Here is a 14,461-nt window from a genome sequence, read left to right on the forward strand (position 1 = left end):
AGCGAGGGCCGAAGGCCCGAGCGTAGCGAGGTTGATAAATTTGTCGGGCCGAGCCGGCCCGAGCGGAGCTAAGCCGCGCGAATTCGAGCGAAAAATATATTTATATATGTCTATATCTGAGCTGATTTTCCAGAAGGTGGCTACAGAAATTGACGTTTTTGTTACCTTTTCTTAAGATATTTATTTATTTATTTTTTTTTTAGCGTTTCTTATTGAATTTCACATCAGTAACTTAATAGATTACAATGGTCATTAGCAAATATTTATAAAACCAAAATATTTTTCTACTACCCCCCCCCCCCTCCCTCCCTGATTTGCTAACCTAGCCCCACTCTCTCTCAAACGTCTTCTAACCGCGCAACGATTCGGCGCGCGCTCTGAGATCAGAACTAAGTCATTAGACCTAGCGTTTCGTTTGGCTTCCTGAAGCAAAGTTTTCCTGAGGACATCATTAAGTCTAGTGAAGGGAGAAGTCTTACGAGTGCAGTTTCTGCCTCGTACTAATATGCTTGCTACCAATAGTCCTCTTTTAAGCTAAACGAGTAATTTTCAGTTACTCGGGCTTGGACTATTAAAGGCTTGTATATTGTGGGCTTTGCTTGAGGAGGTGACAGTCTTTGGCTTTAAAAAGTAGGTCTTAGGGATGAGTTCTTTTCGGGCAACGTGAAATTTTCGCGAATTGTTTACCCAGCCAAAGACTTAATATATTTTTGTGGTGGAAAAGGGTGCCAACCCTTCCCTTTTCAAATGTTGATTTCAACATCCGGGATATAAGCTGATATGGAAAACACTAGCAAGAATGGGCAAGGATTTTCTCTTCAAGAAGCGTGAGTTTGAAAAGCTATTCTATTATTTTTCGCCGTTATTATATGTGGCGTTGTTAGGCTAGTCATCGATTAGTCGAGAAGTGCGATTTTGGTCGGATTTCCGGACTCAATGTCATAAATAATTTCCAGATGTTCGTTCGGCGTGATTCTCATTACGTCTTGAACTTATAATTAACACGGAAAATCAATTTAAAACGCTGGTTTGCCCCGATTAAGCCGATTCTTTTGTGGAAGGCTAGTCTTGAGCGCTTAAAATCCGGGTTTTGGTTGAGATTTAAGATGCGTTGGCGCCGTTAATAATTACCAAGTGTCACACTTGTTTAGTCGGATCACAGGTCATGTCTCATTTCACTCGGGTGTCAATGTCACGTCTAATTCCAAAGAAAAGCCCCTCTTTTCTCTTTCATAGTATTTCCTGACCTTACTTTCTTGTGATGAACCGTAACTGGAGTATTGTTAATGACTAGCATATTCCTTCAGCTTAGAAAGTCTCAAAAGTGCTCAATTTCTGTAGCCACCTTTTTGAAAATCAGCTCAGATATATGTTTATATCTTTGAAGGTGTCCGCACAATGACGTCAGACTGTCTGGCGTTGTCTGGAGCAAAATTTGCATACATGGAAAAAAATATGCGTGCATGATCAAATTTCAACTGCAATGTTCATCAATATTCACTGGACACAGAACTATCTCTCCAGAATCTTTTCCCTTTCTTTTAGAAATCTTTTTTGTGAAAGAGTGCATTAAAGAAATTACACGTTTTGTAAACGCGGTCAATAATTTTCCGTGGGAAATAAATTCATCGAACACGACAGCGCTGCACGCCCGTTGTACATTACGTCGCGTCAGAAATAGATTTTCAACCGCAAACTAGCCCGTGGAACTACGAAAACACCATGCTCATCAAAAAAAAATTCTTATACGCCTCTTAATCTCCTCGTTTGATGCTACAATACGAGTAAAGAGGGCTTTCCACCCAGCCCCCGCTTCGCGAGGTTTTGCGAGTCACGTATTTCTAGTCTATTAATAATTGTCCAAACAAGTTCCCAGGGTCTCTCTTCTTTAAAAAATGCAAAAGCCGTGAACGAAGATCCTGCTTGCTTGTACGGTGGATCTCACAGGAGATCTAATCAGCCAAACTTGAAATATAGACGTTTACAAAACGTCATTTCCGCCACTCCTATGTATTGCAACATCCTCCATTTTAGTAACATCTAAACCTGAAGAAGGCTGGATTGGCCAGCCGAAATGTTGTTTTAAAATATATTACGTTGTGTCAGCTTTGGACTTCTCATCGTCTCTCTTCTTCCCGCCCCCAAAAGAGAGAGACCCTTAAAGAGGTCCTTAAAGAACTATTTGCATTTAAACACAGGGGCCAAACAAAAAAAGGGCTTAGCAGCAGCAATTTTTCTGTGATTTTTGTCCACCTTCTAGTTCCAATGTCTACCCCCCTCCCAACGCGCAACGCGCGCGGCTCCACTGATTTGAGCCCTAAAAACCATGATAATATGTACTGTGAAGTTTACAATTATTCAACATCTTAACTGCTCGGGAGAGCAGGAATTTTTATTCACTGTCCACTCCACAATCGTTGCTTACTGTCTTTTCTTAGCAAAACGCGAGATGCCCTTGGACATCCTTTATGCACCGCGCGATAGACTGCCACGCATTCCACAGTTGCTTGATTCTCTGAACTAGTTATCCGCACATATTCCCAACCAAAGTCGCATGCATGTATTTACACACCGCTCCCGACAAGGCCGTAATAGTGCGCGTTAGCAAGCTTCTCAGAGAACAAAAGTTATTGGGACAGGCCAACAAAACTACTTCAACCCGACCATAAACGACGGGACGCTCTGGAACGTTTTGTAGAGGGAGAAATCTGGACCATATGGCGTGATTGTGGACCAACTATAAAAGCTGATAAGAGTTACTTTTGTACCTGACGGAAGATTATTGCAATGCTCCAGTGTAAATTTAGTCTCAGCCTTTGAAAGAAACAAGTCCACCGGTTGCCCAATATACATATAGAAGCAATTTGCCATTCATAAGTATAGAAGCCAGGGATTCACTACATTTTCTCACGGATTGCAAAAAGACCGGTGAGGTTGAAATTGTTTTGTTTACCTTATTAACAGCTGCTTTCCATGGTACTTCGACATTGCTGATAGTTTGTTTTTACTTTGTCTACATAATAATTTGATGTACATTATGCCTTATCACTTGAATATAAAATAAATGTGCGGTTATCTTAATCAACTGAATACTAAATCGGGCCTGCATTTGTAGCTATTTTCACTTGTCTTGGAATTTGATCGCCCTACTAAAATCCTGTTTGTTTTGTTTTGTTTTGTTTTGTTGGCGTGTGGCGTGTTCTCTTCAGAGCTTAAAAATCTCGAGATAAGAATGAACGAAGGAAGACGACAACATGCATATTGAGGATCTTCTTGTTAGTTTTAACGGTAAAATAATAGCGGAACGAAATAGCAATCTTGCGACGCGTACACGTGCGTGCTACTGTAGATATCTGCCGGCGCGGCTTTGAATTACACATTTCACGGCTTGAACTACACGTCTCCTGTTTTCCACAAGTGTTTATATAATAATATTTTCAATCAAAAGGGATTGTAGCTTTGAGTACTAGACTGTTTTGATGCATCCAGGATTTCGAAACAGGTTTCCATTGGTAGATTTTACAATGTGCGGTTCTTTTCGGAATAGGGATGCTTCATGTTCGCTTCGTGAAAGGTCGAAATTCCAGAAAGTACACTTCACGTTTCCGTCTCTCGACGGGGCACTTTTTTCGGGCCGCCTTAGAAATTTTAATACAACAAACTATAAAGAATGGGCTTTAAGACCATACTAGTTTCAACTTCAAATTACATGTACCAGTGGGCTTTCGTTGCTGTTAAAGTTAGCTAAAATTACCTTATCCGCTAAAGCGCTGGAACTAGGGTAATTGTAACAGCCAAAAACAAGCAGTTTTCAACAGCTTTCTCAAAATAATTTAGTGTTTCAGGGAGATCAAGAGATCTGTTATGAGTTAACCGAAGTTCATCGGTAGATGTTATTGCGTTGATCTGGACGAGCGAAAAGAAAATGCATAATTTTATTGTAGTTTTGACGCCGCCAGAAGGCCAAAATGGCGTTTTTCGAACTTTCTTAGATTTCGAAAAAACTAAAGCGCTTCAGGTCCTTTGAATAGTATTTTTGAAAATAACTCACTATAGAAGTTATTTGGGCAAAATATGAAGAAATTGAAAATTTCACGACTGACGCCAGATTCTCGATATTTACAGACAGTGGCTCTTAAGGCTCAAATTACAGGAAGCGACGTCATTGGCTCAACACGGAATATTCCACATGGCTAATTTTCATATGGATTCTACTTCAAAAACTGTATTCTGCTGTTGCGAACTAAATAACAGCGGAATACAGTTTATGAAGTAGAATCCATATGAAAATTAGTCATGTTGAGCCAATGACGTCACTTCCTGTAATTTGAGCCTTAATTTCCGGAACAAGGCCAAGTAATGGCGGCCGTGAAATCTCGAATAAAAAGCTAAAAAAAAAGTACGAGGCTTCGAGATCAAGAACGGCGAAATTTTAGTGTCCTATGACGTCACCTCATTGTTTGCAAATGTACCCTTGGAGGAAACAATACAGATCTTAGCTGAAAAAGCCTTTGCCCAGGATTGGTTCAACGAGACGCACAGCTTGAACCTCTCTAAAACGGACCTAATCGACCTCCTCCGAGCAGCTACGAAAAACCAGTTTTTCCAGTTTGACGGTGCTTTATAAAAGCAGACCGATGGAGTCGCTATGGGTTCTCCCCTTGGACCGTTGCTGGCTAACGTCTTCATGTGCTCGCCTCGAACAACACGGTCAACTTTCGCGGTATTACCGGAGGTACGTCGATGACACCCTGACCGTAATGCCCGGTAGGGTGACCGCTGGCCAGTTTCTAGACACCCTTAACTCTACCCATCCCTCCCTCAAGTTTACCATGGAAGTCGAACGGGAAGGATCCCTTCCCTTTCTAGGAAGTGAACTGATTAACCGTGCACCAAAGCTTGAGAGCAAGGTCTACACCAAAAGAACCAACACCGGTCTCCTTCTGCATTTCCAGAGCCATGTTGACATTAAGTACAAGCGCAGCCTAGTTAACACCATGGTGGATCGCGCTTATCGATTATCTTCTAACTGGTCTTTCTTCTCCGACGGGAATGTGACCGCCTTAGAGGGGTTTTTCATAACTTGAAATACCCAAAACCACTGGTTGAAACTACAATCAAGCGGTTCGTTGAGAGAAGGATTCCATCTGCAGAGCCCTGTCCATCACCAGACGTACCATCGGAGATTGTGAGATTAGTGTTACCCTTCAAGGACAAGTCGTCAGCTAATCATGTTAAACAACAACTGAACAGTTTAAGCTCGAAGTTAGGCGTGACTGTCCAACCAGTGTCTGTTAGCCCTTAGCTCGAGCAACAACTTAAGCAACACGAAATTAAGCCCCCTATTGTTAACCAACAATGTATCGTTTATGAATTTAAATGTAACCTGTGTGATGCAGGGTATGTGGGCTATACACGTGGTCACTTACACCAGCGCGTAGAAGAGCACACTACAAAATCATCTTCTATTTACAAACACTACAACCTCCAACACAATAGTGAAATGCCTGAACGCTTCATCGAGCAATTCAACGTCATCGCAAAATGTAGCGACAAATTTGATTGAATCGTTAAAGAAATGCTGTATATTCGCATGCGTAAGCCAACACTGAACATGCAAACGGATTCCATCCGCGCCAAGGTGTTTGTTTAAGCCGTTCATTCTAATTTATGCTTTTCTTGTACCTTTCCTTATTTGCATGTTTTTAAACTAGTCTCTTGATAAAGGAGTCACGATGACCCCGAAACGTCGAGTAATAAATCTTCCCTGGTTTTTTCTATGCCTTTGCTTTAGCAAATCCCTGCTGATCAACCGGATATCAGATTTTTTTATAAAGCGCTCCCCAAGCCTCTCTATACAATTCAGCTTTAACCGGAGATGAGATTTTTTTTATAAAGCGCTCCCCAAGAATCTCTATACAATTCAGTTTTAACCGGAGATCAGATTTTTTAAAAAAAAGCTTTCCAAGCTTCTCTATACAATTCACTTTAAACCGGAGATTAGACTTTTTTAAAAAAACGCTCCACAAGCCTCCCTATACTTTTAACCGGAGATCAGATTTTTTTAAAAAACGCTCCCCAAGCCTCTCTATACAATTCAGTTTTAAATGGAGATCAGACTTTTTTATAAAGCGCTCCACAAGCCTCTCTATACAATTCACTTTTAACCGGAGATCAGATTTTTTTTTATAAAGCGCTCCCCAACCCTCTCTATACAATTCACTTTTAACCGGAGATCAGATTTTTTTAAAAAACATTCCCAAAGCTTCTCTATAGAATTCACTTTTAAGCGGAGATCAGATTTTTTTTATAATGCGCTTTCCCAGTCTCTCTATACAATTCACTTTTAACCGGAAATCAGATTTTTTATAAAGCGCTTTTCAAGCCTCTCTATACAATTCACTTTTGACCGGATATCAGATTTTTTTATAAAGCGCTTTTCAAGCCTCTCTATACAATTCACTGTTAGCCGGAGATCAGATTTTTTTATAAAACGCTTTCCAAGCCTCTCTCTACAATTCACTTTTAACCGGAAATCAGATTTGTTTATAAAGCGCTTTCCACGTCTCTTTATACAATTCACTTTTAACCGGAGATCACATTTTTTTTTTATAAAGAACTTTCCAAGTCTCTCTGTACAATTCACTTTAAACCAGAGATCAGATTTTCTTATAAAGCGCTCCCAAAGCCTCTCTATACAATTCACTTTTGACCAGAAATCAGATTTTTTTATAAAGCGCTCCACAAGCCTCTCTATACAATTCACTTTTAACCGGAGATCAGATTTTTTTTAAAAAGCGCTCCCCAAGCCTCTTTATACAATTTAGTTTTAACCGGAAATCAGATTTGTTAAAAAAAATCTCTTCAAGCCTTTCTATACAACTCACTTTTAACCGGAGATCAGATTTTTTTTAAAGGGCTTTCCACGTCTCTCTATATACATTTCACTTTTAACTGGAGATTAGATTTTTTTATAAAGCGCTTTCTAAGCCTCTCTATACATTTCACTTTTAACTGGAGATTAGATTTTTTTATAAAGCGCTTTCTAAGCCTCTCTATACAATTCACTTTTAACCGGAGATCAGATTTTTTTAAAAAGCGCTTTCCAAGCCTCTCTATACATTTCACTTTTAACTGGAGATTAGATTTTTTTTATAAAGCGCTTTCTAAGCCTCTCTATACAATATAGTTTTAACCTGAGATCCAATTTTTTTTATAAAGCGCTTTCCAAGCCTCTCTATACATTTCACTTTTAACCGGAGATCAGATTTTTTTATAAAGCGCTTTCCAAGCCTCTCTATACATTTCACTTTTAACTGGAGATTAGATTTTTTTATAAAGCGCTTTCCAAGCCTCTCTATATACATTTCACTTTTAACTAGAGATTAGATTTTTTTATAAAGTGCTTTCCAAGCCTCTCTATATATTTCACTTTTAACTGGAGATCAGGTTTTTTTTATAAAGCGCTTTCCAAGCCTCTCTATAGAATTCACTTTTAACCGGAGATTACATTTTTTTTATAAAGCGTTTTCCAAGCCTCTCTATATAATTTCCTTTAACCGGAGATCAGATTTTTTTATAAAGCGCTTTCCAAGCCTCTTCATACAATTCACTTTTAACCGGAGTTTAGATTTTCCTATTATGCGCTTTCCAAGCCTCTCTATACAATTCACTTTTAACCGAACATTAGATTTTTTTTAAAGCACTTTCGAAGCCTCTCTATACAATTCACTTTTAACCGGAGATCAGATATTTTTATAAAGCGCTTTCTAAGTCTCTCTATACACTTCACCTTTACCCGGAGATTAAATTTTTTTATAAAGCGCTTTCAAAGCCTCTCTATACAATTCACTTTTAACCTGATATCAGATTTTTTTTATAAAGCGCTTTCCAAGTCTCTCTATACAATTCAATTTTCAAAGGAGATCAGAATTTTTTTTAACGCTTTTCAGGCCTTTTTATACAATTCACTTTTAACCGAAGATCAGATTTTTTTATGAAGCTTTCCCTAAGCCTTTCTATACAAGTTACTTTTAACTGGAATTTAGATTTTCTTATAATGCGCTTTCCAAGTCTCTTTATACAATTTACTTTTAAGCAGAGATCAGATTTTTTTATTAAGCACTTTTCAAGTCTCTCTATACAATTCACTTTTAACTGGAGATCAGAGTTTTTAATAAAGCGCTCTCCAAGCCTTTCTATACAATTCAGTTTTAACCGGAGATCAGATTTTTTTATAAAGCGCTTTTCAAGTCTCTCTATAAATTTCAATTTTCAAAGGATATCAGATTTTTTTTAAAAGCGCTTTCCAAGCCTCTCCATACAATTCACTTTTAACTGGAATTCAGATTTTTTTATAATGCGCATTCCAAGTCTCTCTATACATTTTACTTTTAAGTGTAGATCAGATTTTTTTATTAAGCCCTTTCCAAGTCTCTCTATACAATTCACTTTAAAGCGGGGATCAGATTTTTTTATAAAGCGCTCCCCAAGACTCTCTATACAATTTACTTTTAACTGGAATTCACATTTTCCTATAATGCGCATTCCAAGTCTCTCTATATAATTTACTTTTAAGCGGAGATCAGATTTTTTTATAAAGCGCTTTCCAAGTCTCTCTATACACTTCACCTTTATCCGGAAATTACATTTTTTCATAAAGCGCTTTCCAAGCCTCTCTATACAATTCACTTTTAAACAGAGATCAGATTTTTTTATTAAGCGCTTTCCAAGTCTCTCTATACAATTCACTTTTAAGCGGAGATCAGATTTTCTTATCAAACGCTTTCCAAGTCTCTCTATACAATTTACTTTTAAGCGGAGATCAGATTTTTTTATAATGTGCTTTCCAAGTCTCTCTATACAATTTACTTTTAAGCGGAGATCAGATTTTTTTATAAAGCGCTTTCCAAGTCTCTCTATACAATTTACTTTTAAGCGGAGATCAGATTTTTTTATAAAGCGCTTTCTAAGTCTCTCTATACAATTCACTTTTAACTGGAGATCAGATTTTTTTTTAAAGCGTTTTCCAAACCTCTCTATACAATTCAGTTTTAACCGCAAATCAGAGTTTTTTTAATAAATGGCTTTCCAAGCCTCCCCGTATACAATTCACTTTTAACCGAAGATTAGATTTTTTTATAAGGCGCTCCCGAAGTCTCTCTATACAATTTACTTTTTACCGGAGATCAGATTTTTTTATAAAGCGCATTCCAAGCCTCTCTTTACAATTCACTTTTAAGCGGAGATCAGATTTTCTTATAATGCGCTACCCAAGCCTCTGTATACAATTTCCTTTAAACCGGAGATCAGATTTTCTTGTAATGCGCTTTCCAAGTCTCATTTTACAATTCACTTTTAAGCGGAGATCAGATTTTCTTATAATGAGCTTTCCAAGCCTCTCTATACAATTTACTTTTAACCGGAGATCAGATTGTTTTATAAAGCGCTTTTCAAGTCTCTCTATAATTTTCAATTTTCAAAGGATATCAGGTTTTTTTTTTAATCTCTTTCCAAGCCTCTCTATACAATTCACTTTTAACCGAAGATCACATTTTTGTATAAAGCGCTTCCCAAGTCTCTCTATACAATTTACTTTTAACTGGAATTTAGATTTTCCTATAATGCGCATTCCAAGTCTCTCTATACAATTTACTTTTAACTGGAATTTAGATTTTCCTATAATGCGCTTTCCAAGCCTCTTTAACCAATTTATTTTTAACCGAGGATCAGATTTTTTTATAAAGCGCTCTCCAAGCCTCTTTATACAATTTACTTTCAACTGGAATTCAGATTTTCTTATAACGCGCTTTCCAAGTCTGTCTATAAAATTTACTTTTAAGCAGAGATCATTTTTTTTTTATAAAGCACTTTCCAAGTCTCTCTATACACTTCACCTTTACCCGGAAATTAGATTTTTTTATAAAGTGCTTTCTAAGCCTATCGTTACAATTTACTTTTAACCAGAGATCAGATTTTTTTATAAAGCGCTTTCCAAGTCTCTCTATAAATTTCAATTTTCAAAGGAGATCAGAATATTTTTTAAGCGCTTTCCAAGCCTCTTTAACCAATTTATTTTTAACCGAGGATCAGATTTTTTTATAAAGCGCTCTCCAAGCCTCTTTATACAATTTACTTTCAACTGGAATTCAGATTTTCTTATAACGCGCTTTCCAAGTCTGTCTATAAAATTTACTTTTAAGCAGAGATCATTTTTTTTTTTATAAAGCACTTTCCAAGTCTCTCTATACAATTCACTTTTAACCGGAGATCACATTTTTTTATAAAGCGCTTTCCAAGCCTCTCTATACAATTGAGTTTCAACCGGATATCAGATGTTTTTTATAAAGCGCTTTCCAAGCCTCTCTATACAATTCACTTTTAACCAGAGATCAGATTTTTTTATAAAGCGCTTTCCAAGTCTCTCTATAAATTTCACTTTTCAAAGGATATTTTAGATTTTCTTATAAAGCGCTTTGCAAGCCTCTCTATACAATTCACTTTTAACCGAAGATCAGATTTTTTTATAAAGCGCTTCCCAAGTTTCTCTATACACTTCACCTTTACCCGGAAATTAGATTTTTTTATAAAGCGCTTTCCAAGTCTCTCTATACAATTCACTTTTAACCAGAGATCAGATTTTTTTATTAAGCGCTTTCCAAGTCTCTCTATACAATTCACTTTTAAGCGGAGATCAGATTTTCTTATAAAACGCTTTCCAAGTCTCTCTATACAATTTACTTTTAAACGGAGATCAGATTTTTTTATAATGCGCTTTCCAAGCCTCTCTATACAATTTACTTTAACTGGAGATCAGATTTTTCTATAATGCGCTTTCCAAGTCTTTTTATTCAATTTACTTTTAAGCAGAGATCAGATTTTTTTTATAATGCGCTTTCCAAGCCTCTCTATACATTTCACTTTTAACCCGAGATCAGATTTTCTTATTATGGGCTTTCCAAGTCTCTCTATTCAATTTACTTTTAAACAGAGATCAGATTTTCTTATAATGCGCTTTCCAAGCCTCTCTATACAATTTACTTTTAAACAGAGATCAGATTTTCTTATAATGTGCTTTCCAACTCTCTCTTTACAAATTACTTTTAACCGGAAAAGAGATTTTTTTTATAAAGCGCTCCCCAAGTCTCTCTATACAATTTACTTTTTACCGGAGATCAGATTTTTATATTAAGCCCTTTTTAAGTCTCTCTATACAATTCACTTTTAACCGGAGATCAGATTTTTTTATAAAGCGCTCCCCAAGTCTCTCTTTACAATTCACTTTTAACCGGAGATCAGATTTTTTTATAAAGCGCTGCCCAAGCCTCTATATATAATTCACTTTTAACCGAAGATCAGATTTTTTGATAAAGCGCTCCCCAAGTCTCTCTATACAATTCACTTTTCAAAGGAGATCAGATTTTTTTTTAAAGCGTTTTCTAAGCCTCTCTTTACAATTCAGTTTTAACCACAGATCAGATTTTTTTAATAAATGGCTTTCCAAGCCTCTCCGTATACAATTCACTTTTAACCGAAGATTAGATTTTTTTATAAAGCGCTCCCGAAGTCTCTCTATACAATTTACTTATTACCGGAGATCAGATTTTTTTATAAAGCGCTTTCCAAGCCTCTCTATACAATTCACTTTTAAGCGGAGATCAGATTTTCTTGTAATGCGCTTTCCAAGTCTCTTTTTACAATTCACTTTTAAGCGGAGATCAGATTTTCTTATAATGAACTTTCTAAGCCTCTCTATACAATTTACTTTAAACCGGAGATCAGATTTTTTTATAAAGCGCTCCCCAAAACCTTTCTATACAATTTATTTTGAACCGGAGATGAGATTTTTTTTATAATGCGCTTTCCAAGCCTCTCTATACAATTCACTTTTAAGCAAAGATTAAATTTTTTTATAAAGCGCTTTTTAAGTTTCTCTATACAATTTACTTATAACCGGAGATCAGAATTTCTTATAATCCGCTTTCCAAGCCTCTCTATACAATTTACTTTTAAGCGGAGATTAGATTTTTTTATTAAGCGCTTTCCAAGTCTCTCTATACAATTCACTTTTAAGCGGAGATCAGATTTTCTTATAATGCGCTACCCAATCCTCTCTATACAATTTACCTGAAACCGTATATTAGATTTTTTTATAATGCGCTTTCTAAGTCTCTCTATACAATTCACTTTTAACCTGAAATCAGATTTTCTTATAATGCGCTCCGCAAGCCTCTCTGTACAATTTCCTTTAAACCGGAGATCAGATTTTCTTATAATGCGCTTTCCAAGTCTCTCTTTACAATTCACTTTTAAGCGGAGATCAGATTTTCTTATAATGCGCTTTCCAAGCCTCTCTATACAATTCACTTTTAAGGGGAGATTAGATTTTTTTATAAAGCGCTTTCCAAGTTTCCTTATACAATTTACTTTTAACCGGAGATCAGATTTTCTTATAAAGCGCTTTGCAAGCCTCTCTATACAATTTACTTTTAACCGTATATCAGTTTTTTTTATTAAGCGCTTTCCAAGCCTCTCTTTAGAATTCACTTTAAAGCGGAGATAAGATTTTCTTATATTGCGTTCCCCGAAGCCTCTTTATACAATTTACTTTTAACCGGAGATTAGTTTTTTTTTTATAAAGCGCTTTCCAAGCCTCTCTATACAATTTACTTTAATCGGAGATCAGATTTTTTTATAAAGCGCTTTCCAAACCTCTCTATACAATTTACTTTTAGCCGGAGATTAATTTTTTTTATAAAGCGCTTTCCAAGCCTCTCTATACAATTTACTTTAATCGGAGATCAGATTTTTTTTATAAAGCGCTTTCCAAGCCTTTCTATACATATTACTTTTAACCGGAGATTAGATTTTTTTATAAAGCGCTTTCCAAGCCTCTCTATACAATTTACTTTAATCGGAGATCAGATTTTTTTATAAAACGCTTTCCAAGCCTCTCTATACAATTTACTTTAATCGGAGATCAGATTTTTTTATAAAACGCTTTCCAAGCCTCTCTATACAATTTACTTTTAACCTTAGATTAGATTTTTTTATAAAGCGCTTTCCAAGCCTCTCTATACAATTTACTTTTTAACCGGAGATTAGATTTTTTTATAAAGCGCTTTCCAAGCCTCTCTATACAATTTACTTTTTAACCGGAGATCAGATTTTTTTATAAAACGCTTTCCAAGCCTCTCTATACAATTTACTTTGAACCGGAGATCAGATGTTTTTATAAAGCGTTTTCCAAGTTTCTCCACCTACTCTTCATTATATATACAACGCACTAATTCAATCTCATTTCCATCATTGCAATCTTGTCGGGGTAATTGTGGTAAAAGGTTATTTGACAGAAGCTTCAGAACCGTGCTGCTCGCGTTTTAACCTTTTCTAGCTATGATGCTGACGCTAACTGCTTAATTAGACAACTCGATTGGAAAGACTTGAGCGCGAAATTTCAAATACAGAAACCCTTAATAGTATACAAGTCACTGTCTTTAAATGGTCTTGTTCCTGTATACTGAATACTCGGTTTCTCGTTTGCTCGTTTTCGCCTATGTGCGTTCGGTGTACCATTTGATCGTTAACTCGGTCATTCGGCTATCCGTTCGCTCGCTGGCGTTTCCGCTCATTCGTTCGTTTGCGCTTCGGGTTTGAGCAGGAAGAGAAGCTAAGTACAAGAAGTAACTACATAATTAGACAGCTGATGCTAAACGTGATTACCATGACAAGCAATGGATAAATGGACAATTGATTTTTAAATACGTACGTAGAAGCCTGTTACCATTATTTGTGAATATATAGGTTATATTCCGTTTATTCCTACTTCCTGCCTTCCCTAAATATGGACCTCGACCCCGTAAAACCCTCTCCCCTCTCCTCCTACTTGTCGCAAGAAAATAAAACATAAAAAACACTCCTTCTATAGTTGTTCTTAAAACAGTCTACTGTCACTGAGCTGGTGTGTGTTTATTGAACTGATGCTGTGGTTATTGAACTTTTGAATTGTCATTAACCCCGAAACCCCCCCCCCCCCCCATCCCCATCCCCTTTCTCTTTTCCTACATGTCCCAATGAAATAAAAAACACTTCACCTGTAGCTATTTATTACAATTGAGGTCTACTGTCACTGAACTGATGTGTGATTTTTGAACTGTTTGTGTGGTTATTGAACTCATTTGAAAAAAATTGGGTTATTTCTAATTTTTATGGTCCTGATGGATTCAATTCTATTTTATTCTGTTCCTTAATCGAAATCGTCCTTTCAATTTCTAGTAAATTTGAGGCTTTTCAAAATGCGTAAAATGTACCTTCATATCTCTTAGAGGATCGTCGCTCAAGCTAAGCATTTCTTGGATTGACTTATAAAAATATATAAAGGAAGGATATCTCTTTACACCTGTGTAAAAATTTACCGAGTTCCCAGTGAACGAGCGGAGAGTTCAATTCGCAAGATCTCCTA

The 14,461-nt window shown here is 36.5% G+C and overlaps 1 pseudogene; it reads left to right on the plus strand.

Moving 5' to 3' along the window:
* The first annotated feature begins 4,347 nt into the window (after window positions 1-4,347).
* Window positions 4,348-5,829, plus strand: LOC146449111 (uncharacterized; annotated as a pseudogene).
* Window positions 5,830-14,461: the final 8,632 nt, after the last annotated feature.

Source organism: Pavona decussata, unplaced genomic scaffold, assembly GCF_977016875.1.
Source record: "Pavona decussata unplaced genomic scaffold, jaPavDecu1.1 SCAFFOLD_641, whole genome shotgun sequence".
Classification (NCBI taxonomy): domain Eukaryota; kingdom Metazoa; phylum Cnidaria; class Anthozoa; order Scleractinia; family Agariciidae; genus Pavona; species Pavona decussata.